Source organism: Cupressus sempervirens, chromosome 4, assembly GCF_028749045.1.
Source record: "Cupressus sempervirens isolate cs-2001-9-10 chromosome 4, ASM2874904v1, whole genome shotgun sequence".
Classification (NCBI taxonomy): domain Eukaryota; kingdom Viridiplantae; phylum Streptophyta; class Pinopsida; order Cupressales; family Cupressaceae; genus Cupressus; species Cupressus sempervirens.
The window spans coordinates 728,759,738-728,784,184 of record NC_143121.1 but is presented as its reverse complement, the minus strand read 5'-3'; the positions used below and the strand labels follow the sequence as shown (position 1 = coordinate 728,784,184).

The 24,447-nt window shown below is 32.2% G+C and overlaps 1 pseudogene; it reads right to left on the bottom strand.

Annotated features, from left to right (window-relative positions):
- Positions 1–13,372: 13,372 nt before the first annotated feature.
- LOC149563397 (aluminum-activated malate transporter 14-like) lies at positions 13,373–15,594 on the bottom strand (annotated as a pseudogene).
- Between the last annotated feature and the right edge of the window lie 8,853 nt (positions 15,595–24,447).

The window sequence follows — 24,447 nt, the reverse complement described above, 5'->3', positions numbered from 1 at the left end:
ACCCGCCGAACGCCGGACCCACCCTTGCAACGTGTCGACAGGGCGTCATTGCACTATCATAAATATTGTGCATTTCCTTTATAGCGCGATGGCGCCAATCGTCAGTACCGCTTAGATCTGACGGCCAAAAACTCGCGGTTCGTAGCATTAAATACTAATTTGAGACTAACCGTTGCATGAGCCACGCATTCAAATTTAAAGCCTTGGCAGTAAAACCAGATTTATAATGTAATTTAATCTTGGTCTGAACAATTACACAAGCGCTCAGAAAATCCAAAGAAGAACACCCTGGCTAAAATCTTGGAGCACCTTATAAATGAGCTCAATTGTAGTAAGGAAGCAGATCTTATAAATTCTGAGGATCGAGAAAACCGTTCATTTCTTCTTGCGGTTGCCTTACAAGATGGAAGAGAAAAAACTCAGCTTCTCGAATGAATCGGCCTTTGCATTTCTTGTTTTACTAATGGCAGAGATAATACTTGTCACAAAGAGGGAGAGGGAGATGATTGAGTTACTTTATTTTCATTGTCACGGAGATAATACTTGTGAATTCTGGGTGGGTGATCTTGTATCTCCGGTTCTTTTTTGGTGAATTGTATTCCTAGAATATTAATTATTAATAGAAAAGGCTATTATAAAAAAAATTTTAAAAAAATATTTTTATATGCAAATATATAGTCTTATAAAATTTAAACGTCTTTCGTTGAAAGTTATTATAGGGAGATTTTATATTATCATTTTTTCTAAATATGAATATATATTAATTTTAAATTTTAAATTCCATTCTATGGATTGTTCTTTTCGAAATTTGGATGAAATTGTATGATTTCTTTTTCTTTTTTCTTACTTTATGTATGATGGATAATAGACTTTATTCTATCATGTAAGCCAAGAATGGCTTATAAAGTGGGATCAAGTAAGGGACTTTAGATTTAATAATTATCAAGAGATAGATTCTTGATTACAAGAATCTTTAAAGAGTAATATCTATTACTTTTAGATTTTATTGGATGATTTTTTTCCTAGGTGTTCAATATCAAATTTCATGATCTGTCATTTGTCTTATCATATTTACCATTTCTAATATTGGATGAGATAGTTTGTGCAAAAACCTTACAAAATTAAATCTATAAATAATATACGCAACCAATAGCTAGATCATAGATTTTGATTGTTTTTGTACTACTTCAAGATATAGTAATTGAATTTTTTTATTAATATTTTATAAAAATATAAATACATAATTAAAATAAATTTTCAGTTTAAATCTTAAAAGAATTACTTTAGTCTAAATTAATCTAAATAATAGTTGAATATATTCTTAACAATCCAAGATAATATAGTCCAACTTCATGCGATTAATTTGAAGGCGTTATATGATTTATTATGCCTAAGAAGGCAATCATCCCCTTACCATCAAATATTATTATGTGGCTAAAGGAGTTTCATATTTGATGTCACATTTATTATGTATAACACTAGCAGTCCAAAATGGGTGACTAGCCCAATGAGAACAACCATAGTGAAGGAAACACTATCACCTGACAGATAGCTCACTGACCCAAATCATAAACAACAAATTAGCTGCCCATTATCATAAAAAATAAGTACCTACAAGAATTTTTGAAACTACTATCAAAACCATTATAGTCTATAGTGTCATACAAGTTACCAACAAGAAAACTAATTAGGCTACCAACATTAAAGTTCATATAAAAAGATTCCATATTGGCCACACAAGATCAAAGTTTAACCATCATAACAATATTTAAAAATTAACACAAAATGAGGCCAAGTAGTCATTCTTTCTTCTCATCAGGGGGTTGGTTTCCCTTGCTACACATTCAACATGTCATTTAATTAGAACCTATGGAGTCTTTAGGTGCTTTCCTCATCTTCCTCCACCTTACCTCCCATATTCCCTGACTGAAGAAGCTAAAGAATGGTTACTACAAAATGCATAAACTTTACAAAAAAAATCCACCAAAGTGGTGAACCTCATATTCAAATAAATTAGCAGGTTCTTTTGCTTTTTCAACTTGGTCCACAATGTCTTCAATTTAGCTTCAACCTATTTGAAAGAACTTTGATCCAAATTGGTGGGTGGGTTGGGGTCCTGAACAAGGGGGTACATGGGACAAGTAAAAGGGGTCAAGGGTTGGACAGGGGGTTTCTTAGGGGGAGGGGAAATAAGGGGGTCCTCCTTAGGCCTCTTGAGAGGGGAAGTAGATTTCATGGATGAGTTATCATTTGTGCCTAGGTTATCATCCTTTCTCATGAGATTTTCCATGCCCATACTAAGTGTATCCAAAACATGGGTGTTTATATCTGAGAAGGCTTTTGCAGTATCTTGGAGTATACCATGATGTTCGTTAATATAGAAGTTCCTCCTAGATTTTTGCTCCTACTTAGCATCATGGGTTCCTTTTTTTCCAATCCCCTTAGACACAAAATCCCAGTCTATCTCTTCCAAGCTATCTTTTATTTCATCTTGCTTTTCTTCCACATGTCCACATTTCTCTGATGTAATACTAGAACTTTCAATTATGTTATTTTAGACATTTCAGGGTGTGGATGTAGGTGAGGTTAGGATGGAATTAATTAACTAGGGGTGGGAGACATTCCCATAGAGATGTCCCAAATCTTAATAAGAAAAAAAGATTGAAAAATAATGAGAGCCTGAAAGAACTAGATTCTAACTCTAAGTCTAAAGTAAGTAAGGAGAAAGAGAAACATGCAAGGAAAAAAAGAAAGAGCTAGAAGGTTCTAGTACATCGATAATGAGGAGGACGAAAATGTTACTAAATCCCCCCTAAAGATGCAAGAAGTTTCTCAGGATAAAGATATATCTCATGTTTTTGGCTAGTTTCAGTTTCGACAAGCTAGATCTCACAAGTTTTTATATGGGTGGCTAGGTTGGACAACCTGTGAGATCCAGATTGTCCAAACTGAAACTAGTTGAAACATGAGATATACCTTTATAATGACTAAACTTCCTCCATCATCAGGGGGGACTTAGTAGCATTTTCCTTCTCATCATCATTGATGCACTGGAACCTCCTAGTTTTCTATTTTTTCCTCCCATGTTTCCCTTTCTCCTCACTTTCTCTAGACTTGGAGTTAGAGGGTGAAAGTACAAAGTTGTGTCACCTTTCAGGCTGACTTATCAGAATGACAAAAATTGAGTTATTTTAATAGCGTTTCTAAAAATCTATAACTTTTCTAATATTCTTCGAATTACAATCAAGATATTATTCAATTTCTAATTATAAAATTAAATCTAACAAAATGAATTAATGATTGACATTCAATTATATCTGTATAAATTTTTGACACTTTTTCAATTAAGATTAGATGTAAACCCTAATATTAATAATAATAATTTTTTTTTTTAAATAGGTCTATTTTATTTATTAGATTTTGATCCTTAGTAAGGAGAATACCACACAAAAACTTAACTTTCATACAGTACCACTATTAAATTTAACACCACCAAAACTTAACCATCATATATTATTATTATATACTACTATTGAATATGACAGATCTTAACAAGGGGTGCAAGTGCAAAAGTTCTTCCCTCTAGTGTGGTGGGTTTTGGGGTAAGTGTTGAGTCAAATTGTACATTAAAAATTTTTAACATTTAGTAATGGTGACATATTCATAAATTGTAAAGTTTCTTAAAGTAATCTATGTGTTCAAGTGTTCATCTAAAGAGTCATAGACAAAGAATATAGAACTATGTTGCATCTCTAGCTTGAAAATAAATATTGAACATAAACAAATGATGTGCACAAGAAATTTAGGAAATATTTCATATTGTTTCTCCTTTGAATGGTTTTCTAGATCCTACAAGTGTTCTATTAAAATAGGTGTTAAGTAATTTTAAATTAATAACAGATTATATTCTAAAAATGAATGAGTGGCTCAAATTAGAAACTCGTTTGTTATGTACTTTATATAATGCATAAAATTGATATTATCTATATTATTGTTAATGTATCTTAAAAATGAGTGTACACCTTAGGCATTGTCAATGTTTATTGTGCCTTTGAATGAAGCAATGACAAGTATGTATGTTGCTATTGAAAAAGTAGTTAGTCCCATGAATGTACTATTTCCCAAGTCATATTTTGAAGATGTATGGATAATTCTAATGATCCTATTTTATCAATGACATGATCTACCTTTAAACTTGAAACTATATTTTCCTTGAAGTCTTTAAAGGATTTTCTAAAAGTTCATGTTGTGCATGTCCTACAAAAATTTTAGTTCTTGATATAGTGTTTCTTGCAAGAATTACTTAAAAGTTCATGTTTCCCTCTCAACAAAATCATTGGGCACCTATCCTACAACTTCTACAAGATTAAATCTAACATAATATGATCTCATCCATTTACAAGATTTATTAGATTAATTTACTTTTTAAATACTATTGGTTAACAATTTTCTCTCCTATTAGCTTTTAAAATCCTAACTCTTTGATACCCAATGCTTGGAGAGACAAAAAGATGTTTACCAACAAATGGTTTAGTATATGTATTCTATGATTACCCTCTGAATGATTAGGTGCAATTCCCTATGATTTGAAATGATATGGAATGAATTTTTTTTTATGAGATCAGAGGTTTTGACATTATAAGCTCATAACTTGAGAGTGGTAAAAGATAACCAAATTGCTTGTAGGCACGAACAATTTAGGAAAAATAGATTTGAATAACCTATCACTCTCAATCGAATGACTATAGTAGATTATCTTAATATTTCTAACTCTTACTTCTATTCTAAATGTAGATTAACCATCAAAATGTAGAAGAGGAATGAAGAGATATACATATGAGGGAAAATGGAATTGCTCTCACTACCAGCCTTGAATGAAATGGAATCCAACCAATAACTAATATATTCATACACATTTGTCTTCATTTCCCAATGAAACTATCTAATGTGAGTTGAAATTAATAAGAGGAGTAACAAGACCATATATAAAAAAAGTAAATGGAATCACCTTCACTATAGTTACCAAAATGAAATAGAATCCATATGTTAACCACAGAGCCACATATGATTTTCTTTCAACTCTTAATGCAGAACTAATCTATGCATGGGCAATAAAACATGACAAGAAAATAGGATAAATGAAATTATAGACCAATTCACCATCAAGTTTGTCAACCTTTATATCGTTAAATGAGGTTACATATATAGTTTTTTGTTATCCTTCAGTTTAGCAGAGCAAGAGTCACAAAATAGAAAAGGAAATAAAATGTGAAATTATCTAGTCATATGAATATGTGGCATCTTCTCCATCAATGATTCTAAATCCATGGTGTTTATGAAAATAGGAAATGATTATTCGATTTCATGCAATCTCAGAAAAACTTGTAGAAAATTGTTAATTCTTCATAGTCTACTATTTTGCGCCAAACCTGTGTATTTCATATTGCAATGGTCATTGCATTTTTGAACACTAACCATCGATCTTAAATTAACAATCATGATTAAAACATTATAAATTTTCTTTAAAACTTCCTCCATGAGTCCCTCTGTGTACACGTATCTTTCAATCATTTTGTCACTATGATTATTTTCCTTGTAACTTTTTATAGCGACATAACAATGAGCGTTGATCTCTCTTTTGATCTGATGGCAAAAATAAAAGATATTAATTCTCTATTTTCTTTATGATGCGGGTCCACTTGCCAACTAGGTACACCATGGTGAATAGTTGGAACTATTTTATTACTTGGAGGATCTAACAATGACCTAGTTTTGCTTTGTGAAATGTAATGGCCCATAGGAAACATGTCTTTCTGTCGCTTTTTTGTAATGATTAAAGCATGTTCATCTTTTCATAATGATATAGTGACGAGTGTAAATGTTCTTTTGATCTGACAATGAATAAGATGCATCATTGAATAGTCATATTTCCATCATTAAAACTTCATCCATTGATCTGGTCTTTATCGATGATCTGGATTTGATCTTCTAAACCGTTTGACTTGTCAACTGGCCAATAGTGTGCATTCTTTCATTCCTTTGAATTTTCTCCACCATTTAGCTTATTATGATTGCATATGAATCATTCATGTACCAAATTGACGATGCATATTTTCTTATCTTCATATTTTGACTCTAGGAGGGTTTTGAATCTTTTCTTCTGCATGAACTACTTCTTCTGCTCACTACTCTTTCTTATCTGCAATGTCTTTCATGGAAACCATAACATAATGTTGAATGTTTTTGTTGATCATGGTTAAGAACAAATCAATAGAAGGTCTAGACCTTCTTCTCATCGAGATGACACATAAATCGTCTCAAACCCTAATCACCTAGCTTTGAATTGATGCATTTTTCATATGATTCTCTACATTAGGTTAGCTCATTTGAAGGAATGATGAGAAGATAGATAATCCTATGGGAAATATAGACCTAGACTTGAAACATTGATACTTGATTTGACTCCAGAACCCTAAAGCAAAGAGATATGAACTGAAACTTGGGCAACAGTTGACTCTGGATGGGTATTTAAGCATGATAATGGTTGAAAGAAATCCAACAATCTTTGGTTCTGCACAAAAGGTGACAACTTAAAAACAAACCAAACCAAAAAAAAAAAACTAAACTAGGAAAACAACAACAAACTACCTAAGAAAGCAAGCAACTAAGCTAAAGCAAACTGCATGTTACCCACCTATCTAACTACTATGCAGGGGTTATCTACTTTCAATTTTGCATTTGATACAACTTCAAATCCTTCTCATTATAGGAACATAGTAGGGTTTCTCCAGTGGGATATTCCAATTTAAAAGAATTATTCTGATTCACTTAAATGATCTAAAATGGCCCTTTCCACAAAGACTAAAACTTCGAGTGCATACCTCTTGGCTCATGTCTCTTATCCCATAGCAACCCCAAATCACCTTCCATAAATTTTCTAGGCCTTTTTCTTCTATCAAACAACCTTTTGATTCTTCCCTAGTGTTCAGTGATTTTATCAACCATATCTTCTCTTTCCTCTTGCAATTTGCTAAGTTACAGGATCATCTTCTCTAATACATCTTTTAAATCATCATCTTTAATCATAGTCTTTAGTTTACATGAAGAAAGCTCTAAGGGTAGTGGCAAATTAGCTTCCACTCCATAGACTAACTGAAAAGGTGAAATACCAATAGCCCTTTCACATGTGGTCCTATCAACCCATAAAGCATCATGAATCTTCTTATGCCCATTTTTTGGATTATTTGAGACCAATTTCTTTAAAATATTAATCATATTCTTATTACCAAACTCACCATGCCCATTTCCTTAATAAAAATAGTCAAAGGAATGTCCAACTTGAATACCATTATCATAGCAAAATCCAATAATTTATAAAGAGGAAAAATTAGATGTATTATCCATTATCAATTTTATAGGAACACTAAACCTAATAAATATATGCTCTTTAAGGAATTCACATACTACTTCTGATGAATTCTTCTTCATTGGCTTTACTTCAACCCATTTACTAAAATAATTTGTGGCAATTATTATGTAAGAGTGTCCTTGACTAGAAGGAGGATTAAGTGGACCTATAAAATATAAACCCCATTCATTGAAAGGAGCTTCAACTACCATTGGCCTAAGAGGTAGAATAGCATGCTGAGGTTTACCAACAAACATCTTGCATTTCTCACAAGTAACCACCCACTTATATGCATCTTTATACATGTAAGGCCAATAATAACCTCACCTCAAAATTTTAAATGCAGTAACAGTAGAATAAAAGTGTCCCCCACATGCTTCATTATGAAAAGATGTCAATAATTTTACCTATTGCTCTTTATCCACACATCTCAAAAATGTTCCATCAATTGCTTTTTTGTACAAGACATCATCATGAATCACATACTTCAAGATTTTTGTTTTTAGAACCCTTCTTTTCTTAGTAATCAATCCATCAAGGAATTCACCATATATCATAAAATAAGTAATGTTTGGGAACCAAGGATCCTAAAGGCTTACCATTAGAACTTTTGGAGTATCTTCTTCTTTGAATTGTTGATCCTCTACCAAGGCTTTAAAAAGTGTATTACTTCCTACAAGTTTTGTTGGCTTAATTTCTATATCATATTCTTGGACTTTTTCTATCCATACTCCTCTATTATTACAACCAATCTCTTGTTCCATCAGAATACTTTTTGTTGTAGGATCTGGCACATATATTATTGAATGAGAATGTAGCACATAAAACCTAAAAAATTTAAGGGCTCTCACCATTGCATATACATGTTTTTCCATCTATGAGTATATCAATTCTTGATTCTTTAATGGTATACTCATGAAAGCAATTTGAGCTTGTATTCTTTCTTTATTCTCTTTCATCAATATAGTTGACATAGTATGTTTTAAGGAATAACAGTAAATAATGGATTCTTTAGTGTAGTTAGGATGGACAAGAACATGGGCTTTGGCTATGGAACTCTTGATATCTTCAAAAGTCTTTTCTCAACATCAGTCCATTTTAAAGTTGTATTTTCTTTTATCATGCCAACTATACGTTTAATTATTTTAGAGAAGTCAGGCATAAATCTCCTCAAGAAATTTACTTGACCAAAGAAGGACTTTACTCTAGTTTTACTCAATGAAAGACTTAATTGTTGAATGACTTTAACTCTGCCTAGATAAATCATCACCCCTTCTTGGGATACAATATGAGCAAGCGGCTTGCCTTCTGTCACACAAAATACTAATTCAACACCCACCCCCCAAAAAGTTATATTGGTCAAATATATTCGAACACTTTGGGTCCTCTAATTCCAGAACAAGTGGATTCTTCAATTTCTGATCCACTTTACCTTGTGTCTTGTTAAGACATTCAACGATAGCTTCCAAAATAGCTTCGATCCTGCATTGTGGGATCGCAGTTTAAACCTATGAGTTTGCTAGATTGACCAAGCAGTGGCAAACCTATAATCTTTTTTTGTTGCAAGTATTTGTGGGAGCAAAATACTAACAGGTTTTTGCAAGTTTCTTATAATGATTGCTTGAAAACCCATGTTTGAAAGCTTAAAAATGAACCATTCTTGCTTTTTCATGGAATGCGTGTCTAAATATTATAATGTTTTTCATTGGAATGTTTGGATAGTTTAATTAAGAAAATCCACTCTTGAATGGCAAGTATTAAAAACTAAACCAGTGCGATGGACACTTCATTTAAATTGCAAATGAACATTATGTGAAAACGCTTCCATTTTGGGGCTTAAAATCAATCCATCAAATCTTGAATGCTCTAAAGTAAAAATGTTATGCTTCCCTTCTTTTCAAAGCTTTCACGCATGATTTACCTTTTGTTGACTCCATTTACTAGTCTTTGCTAGTCATGTAGATAAATTTGACAATGTGCTTAATCAGTTCTAGTTTTTTCTATCTACTGAAGTGATTTTGTATCTTCAGAAAAAGAGGAATGATGAAGTCTTCCAAAATATCAAGAGGGAACTTACTAGGTTTATGCTTAAACTCACCTTCTTCAATATCATGTCACAAGTATCTGTGGTTGTAGAGTTCCTCAAGGACCACTTCGTGATCTAGATTAATGAGGGAATAATGATTGTATATAAGGATGGTATACAACTAGTCCATTTTTTTGACATTTATTCAAACATGCTAAATTAGGAAGAATGTGAAGCTTTAAGATAGCTCACTAAAGAGAGTCATTGATATCTAGAAAGTGAATGGGGCCATCCAACTGAAGTGGGACAAGGTAGGCCCAAGTTGGGAGACTACCACTTACCCTCCTCAAGGTGTAGATCCTCTTATGGATGCTTTTGAGAAAAATAAAGAGAAAACTAGCAACATTAATTTTGGTGCATTGGACTAGTCCTTCACGTGAAACAATATCATTTTGTTAATTCTTTGTTATCAGCAAGATGTTTTTCTGTATATGATAAGCATTGTAACTTGTCACTATCTATTTTTTTATTCACTCATGCGATTACATGGCTTGGTTTCAAATTTAATATTCTTACATGATTGATAGTAATCATTATTTTTATGTTGTACTTCAAGTTTTTTATGCTATGTATGTAGTTTATCCTTTATCTTATCATTAAAGAAATTAGATCAAAAGTAAGAATGAGTATAACTTTATCAATTTTTGTGAAATTTTTGAAATGAAAACATATACTTTTCATTCAGTTGACAACTATATAGCTCGACCAATTAGAGGTGGTCCCTAAAATTGGTAACAAAGTACTTCAAATAAGTATTTAGAGTAGACAGTGTATGATTTAGATATCTAATTATTTTAAAAGAAAAGTCCTCAATAATATATGATAGTTAAAAATACATATTAATCATTTTCATTATTTCTAGGATAAATATTAAAAATAAGTAAAAGGATAATATATATGTTCTACAGTTTTTTGAAGTAGATAAAATTTAATTTAATTTTAACACAACTTAGTGATTAATTGGAGGAAGTTTATAAGCATGTGTCAGGGAAGTGTAGTGGAATTAAACTCTAACAAGTAAGCACAAATTTAAGGAAAATACCAAAAATAAAAACTAAGAAAACACATTACACAAAATTTAACTTATGCACAATGTCATTATAGAGAAAAAAAAACAAGACATGTTACATAATTGTATGCATGAGGTGGATAGTGTTCTCAACTATTTTAGTTTTATTAAATATAGTAAACCTAAAAATAATTCTAACTATAAACCTAATGGTAAAATCTAAGTGTTGATCATAATTATAAACACTAACCTTGACACTAAAATTTACTATTATGTGTCCCTAATTAGAACCATAATGCATACTATGATCTAAATACAAAACCCTAAATTTTAACTCCAGTCTCAAACACCCAAAAAATAATTGTAGTGAGAATATTAAATAAATTAGGGTTATGATTTTTTATTACGCTTACAATCAAAGGTGAAATTTATGTGAGCATAAGGATTAATATTTTTCATTGAAGTTTATGGTGAGAATTTGTATTATAGGTCAATTTTAGTTAGGTTTATGATTAATATTTTATTCAAAAAGTAATATATTTAACCTTAACCTAAGTCTAAGTCTCTCCAACCCCAAATCCCATTTGCTAAACCCTAATCCTAATCCCACCCTAAATTATGATCCTAAATCATAATTTCTAATCACTATTATCAAACACTAATCCTAGCCCTTATTATGGAATGATAATCATAAATGTTGAACATTAACCCAAATTCTATCATAATTCAAACTCTACTCATAGCTATAATACTAACCATGATGTAATATCATATCCTATTTCCATAAATAACTAAATAAATCATAAATTATAATCCTTAATTGTAATCCTAGTTCTAAATGCTACACCCTAAATAATAAACTCCAATCCTAATCCCAATTACCACATCATAATCCGAAAAACTAAACCCTAAATCTAAATCCAAACTATAATCCTAAATGATAAACCTTAAATCATTATCCGATCCTTATGTTAAACCCTAATCCTAATTGCTAATCATCAAGTCTAAATATACAACCCTAATTCTAAATCCTAGCTCTAACTATTAAACCTAACCTTAATATAAATCCCAATCTTAACTATGATGCATACCCATACCATAACGCTCAACGTAATAATAACCATAAATGTTAAACCCTCATACAAAATGTAAAAGACTAACATTGAATCCTAAATCTTAAGATAAACCCTAAGCCTAAATGGTTAACCCTAATAACTTGTTATGAATGTTAAACCATGATCCTAATCCTAAATGTCAAACCCTAATGCTCACCCTAACCCTTAAATCCTTACTTTAACCCTTGTCCCAATAAAAAACTAACCCTAACAAAAGTCCTAATAATGTAATTCTAGGTATTAAAATTAAATTTTAATTTATAAAGCCTTCAATAGATTTAAATTAATTAATTAATATAAGATTTAGTATTATTAAAATGAGGTTTGAAGACTTAGAAAATAATTTTGAGAAAAATATTATTTTACATGAAACGTTAATCAATTACAAATGTATTAAAATAAAAATAATATTTTACTCAAAGAGATTATTATAATTAAAAATAATAATTATGTCTTTCATTTTGTTATGAATTTCCTTGTGGAGGAACCTATTCAATTTCTTATAAGTTTCAAACAAAACTATGACATTTTTCAACATTTCAAATCTTCTTCTTCTTTTTTCTTTTGAACCCATGAAATCGTTGGCATACACATTAATAATGACTTACTTCAACATTTACAAATGTGTGGATGTAAATATTTGTGTGCGCGCTTTATATAGCTATAAAATATGAATGCCTAGGTCCTTGGAAATCTTTCTATTCAAATCATTCATAATATTTAAAACAATTGGTTTCAAAACTTGAATATTTACTATTTGTTTAAGGTTTTCCATTGTCTCGTTTGTAGGTGGTAGTAGTTGCATTGCAAACCTTTTGTTTGTTCTAAAAAAGTGTTCCCAAGCACTCTACACACCAACTTTCAAGTAAAAGGAAAGGTTTGAGATTATTTTACTCTATTTTAAACAAAAAATAATAACTAATAATAAATATAAAAATAATTAAATTTACTTTTAAATATAGTTAGATATAATCATAAATGAAATCTAGAAGTACATATCATGAAACAATGATGATATAAAGCAGATATTTGAAGGAAGAATGATATTGATATATTTAGAGAAAAGCGTATGAAAGAAGAGAACAATGTTTTATAATCTGAAATATTTTCGATAAATATTGTTCATTACTACAAATATATTTGGTCATGAATAAACATATATTTGATATTTGGAACATAAGAGGTAGTGGTCTCGAAGACGTAATATCAAGAGTTACAGAGATGTAGATATAGCTAGTGGAAACAAATAAAGAATAATCATGATATAAAAGTATGTGATGAGATTATAATTATAATAATAAATAAGAATAGAAGGTATTATAGATTGATATTAGTAAATTAGAAAGAAGTGAAAATTTAAAATGTTATTTGACATCTTCTCAAACAAGATTGGAAGTAGGTGTAACAACTAGTCTTTGAAAAGTTTACAAAAATTTACCAATGTCATAATAGTGTATATTGTTTTTAAATTGATAATTTGGTATAATTATAATATTATTCTATTAGACATGCATAATGAAGTTAAGATATGTGCTCCTCTCAAAAAGATTGGGATTAGGAGTAGCTCAAGGTGTTAGCAAGATGATATGACAATTGTGAGAGAGACAAAAATGAGACTAGCGTAAATCATTAATACATAAAATTTAATAATGCAATCATAGAATTTGACTTTGTTTTTGGCAAGCTTAATTTTTCCCTTAGTGTAAGATGTTAAAAATTGACTCCTGTATTAGAGTGTGAATTGAAGGGAAAAATCAGTCGACATTGTTCATATGTACACATCTTTCTGGCGTTCTTGCAAGACTGGGTCTCTGGATATAACTACGGGGAGAAGCAGAACTAGTTATGATTAAAGCCTCCTGATCCGACGTCGAAGGATTGTGAGGCTTGAATATTGCCATTTCCGCGAGAACTTCCACGGCGTGTACCACGTGCTCAAGCCTCGCTACGATCTCCACCACCAACCACGCAAACGTAGCCAATGGAAGTGCTTCTCCAAATTCAACGCCGTGTCTCAGCATTAACCTCTTCTCGTCACTATTTTCTCCATGCCATGATCTTCTTCTCGTCGCCCACCTTACCTCCTCCTCTCTATTTTCATTCTCAAGTACGATTTTCTTACTCGGCGTTCTTCTTGTTGAATGCAGTAAGAGCTTTGGTTGAGAATTCAAGGAAACTTGAAGATCCTCCAGTGCATGTTGAACTTCTCCCAATATTGGCTCGAAGTCGTATATTCTCATTTGTTCAATGCAGCTTGACAGCTCTACCAGTAATTTGGCTGCTTTGTGGGCGACATTGGTGCATGGCTTCTTCAATGGTGAACGAAGGGAATGAGGGGCCTGAAACGTATGCAAAACAAAAATTCATCAGCTATAGTGCATGCATTGAAGATAATTTGTAAATTTAAGGTAATGATACCAAATGAGGAAATGCATAAGAATATACCTCGATTTCAGATCGAAGGCATCCGTGCAAGGCCACAATAGGATAAGCCAGATAACGAAGCTTCACTCCAATTTTCACATACTGCTACCATGGATGCCGACATCGAAATAGACCGTGCCTTGGCTCCCACCTAGCAAATGCTTCCTGCAATTAACGTGTACAATCACTGCTTTCAGACGATCCATTTAATATTCTTTAATGTCAAAAGTTGTCATGGCTACCACTTAATTAGTTTCTTCTAATAACTATATATTTTTAAAGTTTACCAAGGAATCGTCGGTAGCCTTTGAGTCCAGCACAGACTTGTATCCTCTGTGTATAATATCTTCTGACTCATCTTCCACCTTCTCATCAGTACGGTATCCGCTGAAATATTCATCCACGCATCCTAACATCAAATATATCATGCCCATTACATTAGTCCGGATATTTTAACAAGTTAATCTACCGAACTGATAACAAGCCACACCAATCAAAGCGTACTAGTAGTTCATCTGTAACAGCCCATTGCGAAAAACACAAATTTTACGCTGAAGAAAACGTTACGTTTTCATCACAATCAAAACAAGGATTTTTAACCTCAATTGTTTTCGTTCGATTTTCTTACCCTGCAGAGATTTCCCCAAGCCTTGTAACTTCCTGACAGTGGAATTGTGAAGATCCTCGCCAGCCCAGGTGGGGAAGATGAGCAGACTTACAACCAAACACACTCCACATCCGATGAGTATGGTGGCGAAGCGTTCGTATGCCATGCGTGCTATATTCTCCACTCGATATCCAGAGACCGTTATCATGCTGAATGTGAGCAGGAACATAAGCACTGCATGGTCAAATTTATTCTTGAGGGAACGAAAGAAACGGGCATACGTGGTAGCCGCTCCTGCAAAATGAGTGTAGTGGAGTACTAATTGAGATTTGGTGAATGCAACAAGGTGATTCCAAGAGAGCACAAAAGCTCACCCACGATGAAGAGGGGAGATCCCACTACAAACGCCTTTCCTCGCACTACCTTCTCTGACACGTGGCAAACGAGGAAGGAAAGAAATGCAGCCACCATGGTTCCAATTCCTCTGTTGAGGCCTTTCTTCATGGTAGCCCCTGCTCAAGCAGCAACAACAACCATTCTAAATGTTAGTCGATTAGGATGAAAAAGATGGTTGCGTGGGAAACAATCGAACAAGGGGTAAATTAAATTAAATTAACTCGTACCCGCAGAGAATTCGAGAACGACAATGACAGTCATGACTGCCCAAATTGCATGGTTACCAAATCCCACCCTGCGAAATAATCGATCCCACAGAAATAACAGCGAAACCGATGACAATGCCAACCCAACTTTTATAGCATGCGTAATCCTTCTGGGATCCTCTCTTCCAACATCCATTATGTTTCTACACCACCCCATCAAAACATTGCTTATATTTAACCAAATTTTTCTTAGAAATCCCTCGTTTCAAGACTCATTGTAGCTAATTTCTTCATTAGACGTACTGATGTTAGTTCTGCATTCGCCGCTGCCAAGAGACGCCATGGTACACAAAATCGATTCAATCAAATTTCAGATACAAGAGCTTAAATTTCAAGTAGAGGAGATCCAGCCAACCTGATTTATAATGTAATTTAATCTTGGTTTGAACAGTTACACAAGCGCTCAGAAACCCCAAAGAAGAACACCCTGGCTAAAATCTTGGAGCACCTTATAAATGAGCTCAATTGTAGTAAGGAAGCAGATCTTATAAATTCTGAGGATCGAGAAAACCGTTCATTTCTTCTTGCGGTTGCCTTACAAGATGGAAGAGAAAAAACTCGGCTTCTCGAATGAATCGGCCTTTGCATTTCTTCTTTTACTAATGGCAGAGATAATACTTGTACTTGTCACGGAGAGGGAGAGGGAGATGATTGAGTTACTTTATTTTCATTGTCACGGAGATAATACTCGTGAATTCTGGGTGGGTGATCTTGTATCTCCGGTTCTTTTTTGGTGAATTGTATTCTTAGATTATTAATTATTAATAGAAAAGGCTATTATAAAAAAAATTTTAAAAAATTATTTTTATATCCAAATATATAGTCTTATAAAATTTAAACATCTTTCGTTGAAAGTTATTATAGGGAGATTTTATATTATCATTTTTTCTAAATAAGAATATATATTAATTTTAAATTTTAAATTCCATTCTATGGATTGTTCTTTTCGAAATTTGGATGAAATTGTATGATTTCTATTTTTTTTTTCTTACTTTATGTATGATGGATAATAGACTTTATTCTACCATGTAAGCCAAGAATGGCTTATAAAGTGGGATCAAGTAAGGGACTTTAGATTTAATAATTATCAAGTGATAGATTCTTGATTACAAGAATCTTTAAAGAGTAATATCTATTACTTTTAGATTTTATTGGATGATTTTTTTCCTAGGTGTTCAATATCAAATTTCATGATCTGTCATTTGTCTTGTCATATTTCCCATTTCTAATATTGGATGAGATAGTTTGTGCAAAAACCTTACAAAATTAAATCTATAAATAATATACGCAACCAATAGCTAGATCGTAGATTTTGATTGTTTTTGTACTAATTCGAGATATAGTATTTGAATTTTTTTATTAATATTTTATAAAAATATAAATACATAATTAAAATAAATTTTCAGTTTAAATCTTAAAAGAATTACTTTATTCTAAATTAATCTAAATAATAGTTGAATATATTCTTAACAATCCAAGATAATATAGTCCAACTTCATGCGATTAATTTTAAGGCGTTATATGATTTATTATGCCTAAGAAGGAAATCATCCCTTTACCATCAAATATTATTATGTGGCTAAAGGAGTTTCATATTTGATGTCACATTTATTATGTATAACACTAGCAGTCCAAAATGGGTGACTAGCCCAGTGAGAACAACCATAGTGAAGGGAACACTATCACCTGACAGATAGCTCACTGACCCAAATCATAAACAACAAATTAGCTGCCCATTATCATAAAAAATAAGTACCTACAAGAATTTGTCAATCTACTATCAAAACCATTATAGTCTATAGTGTCATACAAGTTACCAACAAGAAAACTAATTAGGCTACCAACATTAAAGTTCATATAAAAAGTTTCCATATTGGCCACACAAGATCAAAGTTTAACCATCATAACAATATTTCAAAATTAACACAAAATGAGGCCAAGTAGTCATTCTTTCTTCTCATAAGGGGGTCGGTTTCCCTTGCTGCACATTCAACATGTCATTTAATTGGAACCTATAGAGTCCTTAGGTGCTTTCCTCATCTTCCTCCACCTTACCTCCCATCTTCCCTGACTGAAGAAGCTAAAGAATGATTACTACAAAATGCATAAACTTTACAAAAAAAATCCACCAAAGTGGTGAACCTCAGATTCAAATAAATTAGCAGGTTCTTTTGCTTTTTCATTTTGGTCCACAATGTCTTCAATTTAGCTTCAACCTATTTGAAAGTAATTTGATCCAAATTGGTGGGTGGGTTGGGGTCTTGAACAAGGGGGTGCGTGGGACAAGTAAAAGGGGTCAAGGGTTGGACAGGGGGTTTCTTAGGGGGAGGGGAAATAAGGGGGTACTCCTTAGGCCTCTTGAGAGGGGAAGTAGATGTCATGGATGAGTTATCATTTGTGCCTAGGTTATCATCCTTTCTCATGAGATTTTCCATGCCCATACTAAGTGTAGCCAAAACATGGGTGTTTATATCTGAGAAGGCTTTTGGAGTATCTTGGAGTATACCATGTTGTTCCTTAATATAGAAGTTCCTCCTAGATTTTTGCTCCTGCTTAGCATCATGGGTTCGTTTTTTTCCAATCCCCTTAGACACAAAATCCCAGTCTATCTCTTCCAGGCTATCTTTTATTTCATCTTGCTTTTCTTCCACTTCTCCACATTTCTCTGATGTAATACAAGAACTTTCAATTATGTTATTTTAGACATTTCAGGGTGTGGATGTAGGTGAGGTTAGGATGGAATTAATTAACTAGGGGTGGGAGACATTCCCATAGAGATGTCTCAAATCTTAATAAGAAAAAAAGAGTGAAAAATAATGAGAGCCTGAAAGAACTAGATTCTAACTCTAAGTCTAAAGCAAGTGAGGAGAAAGACAAACATGCAAGGAAAAAACAAAAAAGCTAGAAGGTTCTAGTACATCGATAATGAGGAGGACGAAAATGTTACTAAATCCCCCCTAAAGATGCAGGAAGTTTCTCAGGATAAAGATATATCTCATGTTTTGGCTAGTTTCAGTTTGGACAAGCTAGATCTCATAGCTTTTTATATGGGTGGCTAGGTTGGACAACCTGTGAGATCCAGATTGTCCAAACTGAAACTAGTTGAAACATGAGATATACCTTTATAATGACTAAACTTCCTCCATCATCAGGGGGACTTAGTAGCATTTTCCTTCTCATCATCATTGATGCACTGGAACCTCCTAGTTTTCTAGTTTTTCCTCGCATGTTTCCCTTTCTCCTCACTTTCTCTAGACTTGGAGTTAGAGGGTGAAAGTACAAAGTTGTGTCACCTTTCAGGCTGACTTATCAGAATGACAAAATTTGAGTTATTTTAATAGTGTTTCTAAAAATCTATAACGTTTCTAATATTCTTCGAATTACAATCAAGATATTATTCAATTTCTAATTATAAAATTAAATCTAACAAAATGAATTAATGATTGACATTCAATTATATCTATATAAAATTTTGACACTTTTTCAATTAAGATTAGATCTAAACCCTAATATTAATAATAATAATATTTTCTAAAAAAATAGGTCTATTTTATTTATTAGAGTTTGATCCTTAGTAAGGAGAATACCACACAAAAACTTAACTTTCATACAATACCACTATTAAATTGAACACCACCAAAACTTAACCATCATATATTATTATTATATACTACTATTGAATTTGATAGATCTTAACAAGGGGTGCAAGCGCCAAAGTTCTTGCCTCTAGTGTGGTGGGTTTTGGGGTAAGTGTTGAGTCAAATTGTACATTAAAATTTTTGTACATTTAGTAATGGTGACATATTCATAAATTGTAAAGTTTCTTAAAGTAATGTATGTGCTCAAGTGTTCATCTAAAGAGTCATAGACAAAGATTATAGAACTATGTTGCATTTGTAGCTTGAAAATAAATATTGAACATAAACAAATGATGTGCACAAGAAATTTAGGAAATATTTCATATTGTTTCTCCTTTGAATGGTTTTCTAGATCCTGCAAATTTTCTATTAAAATAGGTGTTAAGTAATTTTAAATTAATAACAGATTATATTCTAAAAATGAATGAGTGGCTCAAGTTAGAAACTTGTTTTTTATGTACTTTATATAATGTATAAAATTGATATTATCTATATTATTGTTAATGTATCTTGAAAATGAGTGTACACCTTAGTCATTGTCAATGTGTATTGTGCTTTTTAATGAAGCAATGACAAGTATGTATGTTGCTATTAAAAAAGTAGTTAGTCTCATGAATGTACTATTGCCCAAGTCATATTTTGAAGATGTATGGATAATTCTAATGATCCTATTTTATCAATGACATGACCCAGCTTTAAACTTGAAACTATATTTTCCTTGAAGTCTTTAAAGGATTTTCTAAAAGTTCATGTTGTGCATGTCCTACAAAAATTTTAGTTCTTGATATAGTGTTTCTTGCAAGAATTACTTAAAAGTTCATATTTCCCTCTCAACAAAATCATTGGGCACATATCCTACAAGTTCTACAAGATTAAATCTAACATAATATGATCTCATCCATTTACAAGATATATTAGATTAATTTACTTTTTAAATACTATTGGTTAACAATTTTGTCTCCTATTAGATTTTAAAATCCTAGCTCTTGGATACCCAATGCTTGGAGAGACAAAAACATGTTTACCAACAAATGGGTTAGTAGATGTATTCTATGATTACCCTCTGAATGATTAGGTGTAATTCCCTATGATTTGAAATGATATGCAATGAATTTGTTTTTATGAGATCAGAAGTTTTGACATTATAAGATCATAACTTGAGAGTGGTAAAAGATAACCAAATTGCTTGTAGGCACGAACAATTTAGGCAAAACAGATTTGAATAACCTATCACTCTCAATGGAATGACTGTAGTAGATTATCTTAATATTTCTAACTCTTACTTCTATTCTAAATGTAGATTAACCATCAAAATGTAGAAGAGGAATGAAGAGATATGCATACGAGGGAAAATGGAATTGCTCTCACTACTAGCCTTGAATGAAATGGAATCCAACCAATAACTAATAGATTCATACACATTTATCTTTCATTTCCCAATGAAACTATCTAATGTGAGATGAAATTAATAAGAGGAGTAACAAGACCATATATACAGAAAGTAAATGGAATCACCTTCACTATAGTTACCAAAATGAAATAGAATCCATATGTTAACCACAGAGCCACATATGATTTTATTTCAACTCTTAATGCAGAACTAACCTATGCATGGGCAATAAAAAATGAAAAGAAAATAGGGTAAATGAAATTATAGACCAATTCACCATCAAGTTTGTCAACCTTTATATCGTTAAACGAGGTTACATTTATAGTTTTTCGTTATCCTTTAGTTTAGCAGAGCAACAGTCACAAAATAGAAAAGGAAATAAAATGTGAAATTATCTAGTCATATGAATATGTGGCATCTTCTCCATCAATGATTCTAAATCCATGGTGTTTATGAAAACAGGAAATGACTATTAGATTTCATGCAATCTCAGAAAAACTTGTAGAAAATTGTTAATTCTTCATAGTCTACTATTTTGCACCAAACCTGCGTATTTCATATTCCAATGGTCATTGCATTTTTGAACACTAACCATCGATCTTAAATTTACGATCATGATTAAAGCATTATAAATTTTCTTTAAAACTTCCTCCATGAGTCCCTCTGTGTACACGTATCTTTCAATCATTCTGTCACTATGATTATTTTCCTTGTAAATTTTTATAGCGACATAACAATGAGCATTGATCTCTCTTTTGATCTAATGGCAAAAATAAAAGATATTAATTCTCTATTTTCTTTATGATGCGGGTCCACTTTCCAACTAGGTACACCATGGTGAATAGTTGGAACTATTTTATTACTTGGAGGATCTAACATTGACCTAGTTTTGCTTCGTGAAATGTAATGGCCCATAGGACAGATGTCTTTTTGTCACTTTTTGGTAATGATTAAAGCATGTTCATCTTTTCATAATGATATAGGGACGAGTGTAGATGTTCTTTTGATCTGACAATGAATAAGATGCATCATTGAATAGTCATATTTCCATCATTAAAACTTCATCCATTGATCTGGTCTTTATCGATGATCTGGATTTTATCTTCTAAACCATTTGACTTGTCAACTGGCCAATAGTGTGCATTCTTTCATTCATTTGAATTTTCTCCACCATGTAGATTATTATGATTGCATATGAATCGTTCATGTACTAAATCGATGATGCATATTTTCTTATCTTCATATTTTGACTCTAGGAAGGTTTTGAATCTTTTCTTCTGCATGAACTACTTCTTCTGCTCATTGATCTTTCTTATCTGCAATGTCTTTCATGGAAACCATAACATAATGTTGAATCTTTTATTTTATCATGGTTGGAACAAATCAATAGAAGGTCTAGACCTTCTTCTCATCGAGATGACACATAAAACCTCTCAAACCATAATCACCTAGCTTTGAATTGATGCATTGTTCATATGATTCTCTGCATTAGGTTAGCTCATTTGAAGGAATGATGAGAAGATAGAAAATCCTATGGGAAATATAGACCTAGACTTTAGACATTGATACTTGATTTGACTCCAAAACCCTGAAGCAAAAAGATATGAACTGAAACTTGGGCAACAGCTGACTCTAGATGGGTATTTAAGCATGATAATGGTTGAAAGAAATCCAAAAATCTTTGGTTCTGCACAAAAGGTGACAACTTAAAAACAAAACAAAAAAAAAAAAAAAAAAACTAAACTAGGAAAACAACAACAAACTACCTAAGAAAGCAAGCAACTAAGCTAAAGCAAACTGCATGTTACCTACCTATCTAACTACTATGCAGGGGTTATCTACTTTCAATTTTGCATTTGATACAACTTCAAATCCTTCTCATTATAGGAACATAGTAGGGTTTCTCCAGTGGGATATTCCAATTTGAAAGAATTATTCTGATTCACTTAAATGATCTAAAATGGCCCTTTCCACAAAGACAAAAACTTCGAGTGCATACCTCTTGGCTCATGTCTCTTATCCCATAGCAACCCCAAATCACCTTCCATAAATTTTCTAGGCCTTTTTCTTCTATCAAACAGCCTTTCGATTCTTCCCTAGTGTTCAGTGATTTTATCAACCATCTCTTCTCTTTCCTCTTGCAACTTGCTAAGTTACAAGATCATCTTCTCTAATCCATCTTTTAAATCATCCTCTTTAATCATAGTCTTTAGTTTACATGTAGAAAGCTCTAAGGGTAGTGGCAAATAAGCTTCCACTCCATAGACTAACTAAAAAGGTGAAATACCAATAGCCATTTTAGGTACCAATAGCCCTTTTAGGTGTGGTCCTATCAACCCATAAAGCATCATGAATCTTCTTATGCCCATTTTTTTCATTATTTGAGACCAATTTCTTTAAAATATTAATCATATTCTTATTACCAAACTCACCATGCCCATTTCCTTAATAAAAATAGTCAAAGGAATGTCCAACTTGAATACCATTATCATAACAAAATCCAATAATTTATAAAGAGGAAAAATTAGATGTATTATGCATTATAAATTTTATAGGAACCCTAAACCTAATAAATATATGCTCTTTAAGGAATTCACATACTACTTCTGATGAATTCTTCTTCATTGGCTTTACTTCAACCCATTTACTAAAATAATTTGTGGCAATTAGCATGTAAGAGTGTCCTTGACTAGAAGGAGGATTAAGCGGACCTATAAAATATAAACCCCATTCATTGAAAGGAGCTTCAACTACCATTGGCCTAAGAGGTAGAATAGCAAGCTGAGGTTTACCAGCAAACATCTTGCATTTCTCAAAAGTAACCACCCACTTATATGCATCTTTATACATGTAAGGCCAATAATAAACTCACCTCAAAATTTTAAATGCAGTAACAGTAGAATAAAAGTGTCCTCCACATGCTTCATTATGAAAAGATGTCAACAATTTTACCTATTGCTCTTTATCCACACATCTCAAAAATATTCCATCAATTTCTTTTTTGGACAAGACATCATCATGAATCACATACTTCAAGATTTTTGTTTTTAGAACCCTGCTTTTCTTAGTAGTCAATCCATCAAGGAATTCACCATATATCATAAAATAAGTAATGTTTGAGAACCAAGGATCTTAAAGGCTTACCGTTAGAACTTTTGGAGTATCTTCTTCTTTGAATTGTTGATCCTCTACCAAGGCTTTACAAAGTGTATTACTTCCTACAGGTATTGTTGGCTTAATTTCTATATCATATTCTTGGACTTTTTCTATCCATACTCCTCTATTATTACAACCAACCTCTTGTTCCATCAGAATACTTTTTGTTGTAGGATCTGGCACATATATTATTGAATGAGAATGTAGCACATAAAACCTTAAAAATTGAAGGGCTCTCACCATTGCATATACATGTTTTTCCATCTATGAGTATATCAATTCTTGATTCTTCAATGGTATACTCATGAAAGCAATTTGAGCTTGTATTCTTTCTTTATTCTCTTTCATCAATATAGTTGACATAGTATGTTCTAAGGAATAACAGTAAATAATGGATTCTTTAGTGTAGTTAGGATGGACAAGAACATGGGCTTTAGCTATGGAACTCTTGATATCTTCAAAAGTCTTTTCCCAACATCAGTCCATTTTAAAGTTGTATTTTATTTTATCATACCAACTATACATTTAATTATTTTAGAGAAGTCAGGCATAAATCTCCTCAAGAAATTTACTTGACCAAAGAAGGACTTTACTCTAGTTTTACTCAATGAAAGACTTAATTGTTGAATGACTTTAACTCTGCCTAGATAAATCATCACTCATTCCTGGGATACAATATGAGCAAGTGGCTTGCCTTCTGTCACACAAAATACTAATTCAACACCCACCCCCCCAAAATTTATATTGGTCGAATATATTCGAACACTTTGGGTCCTCTAATTCTAGAACAAGTGGATTCTTCAATTTTTGATCCACTTTACTTTGTGTCTTGTTAAGACATTCAACGGTAGCTTCCAAAATATGGTGAAAACTTTTAATCCTCGCATTCATAGTATTTTCTAGATTCTCAATTCTTTCTATCAATGCTAGAATAACATTGTTCTTTTTAATG